The sequence below is a fragment of the Orycteropus afer genome, unplaced genomic scaffold (genome assembly GCF_000298275.1).
Source record: "Orycteropus afer afer isolate SDZICR_OR568_19922 unplaced genomic scaffold, OryAfe1.0 scaffold00679, whole genome shotgun sequence".
NCBI lineage: Eukaryota > Metazoa > Chordata > Mammalia > Tubulidentata > Orycteropodidae > Orycteropus > Orycteropus afer.
This window is the reverse complement of record NW_006922266.1, coordinates 854,168-855,493: the sequence shown is the minus strand read 5'-3', so window position 1 is coordinate 855,493 and position 1,326 is coordinate 854,168.

Below are 1,326 nucleotides of genomic sequence, written 5' to 3'. Positions count from 1 at the left end.
GCAAGCTGCCATCTAGATGCAACGATGGGTCTCTCCTCATCCAGAGCAAAGAAGAATGAAGAAAACCAAAATTCATGGAAACAATTAGTCATAGCAATCTGTACACCATCCGATCTGCAGCCTATATGACTGTGAGCTACGACAGTATGACAGACTGACAGATGAGTGGTGGATCAGCATCTGTTGCCCTCTCTTTTTTGAAAATACCTTTTTCCCCTCCATAATCACTAATGAACATTAGTTTCTCTTTATTTGTCTATTCATGTCATTTCATATAAGGAGCTCTAGTGGCACAGTGGGGCATTGCATTTTGTTGCTAACTAGAAGGTTGGAGATTCAAACCCACCAGCTGCTCCCCAGGACCAAGATGAGGAATTCTACTTCTGTAAAGATTTGCAGCCTTGAAAATCCAATGGGGGGTCGCTATGAGTTTTAATCAATTCAATGGCAGTGGATTTTGGTTTTGGTCATTTTGTAAAAGTGAGAAATATCATATTTGTTGTTTTTAATTTTTTTTGTGATTGACTTATTTTGGTCAACAAAATGCCCTTCAGGTTCTTCCATGTTGTAAGATGTTTCAGAAACTTGTTTTTCATTATCACTGAGTAGTATACCATTCTATATGTATATCATATTTTACTTTTCCACTCATACATTGATGGATACTTAAGTTTTTCCTATATTTTTGTTATTGTGAATACACAATACAGTGAACATAGGTGTGCGTATATCTGTTTGTGTCACTTCTATTTGATTCTCTAGGGTATATACCTAACTGGAATTGCTGGGTCATATGGCATCTCTCCCTCTTCTTTTTCTGGGATACCACCAGACTATTTTTCACAATGAGTATATCATTTTGCTTTCCTACCACATGAAGTTTCTGCTTTTTCCAAATCCCCTCCAACACTTGTTATTTTCCATTTTTTATCTTAGCCTTCCTACTCAGAGTGAAATGATATCTCATTTTGATATTGATTTGCATTTTTCTGATGGCTAATGACATTGAGCATCTTTTAATGTGTCTGTGGAGCATTTAAATATCCTTTTTGGTGAAGTGTCTGTTCATTTCCTTTGCCCAGTTTTTGATTGGTTGTCTTTTTATTGTTAAGTTGTAGAAGTTTTCTATGTATTTTAGATATTACACTCTTATCAGTTTTATTGTTCCCAAAGATTTTTTCCAGTCTATAAGTTGTTTTATTACTCTTTTTTTCCTTCTACATTTTATTTATTTTGTTGTTGCTAAAAATATATACACAGCAAAACATACACCAATGTAACAGTTTCTATGTATATAATTTAGTGACATTGATTACACTCTTTGAG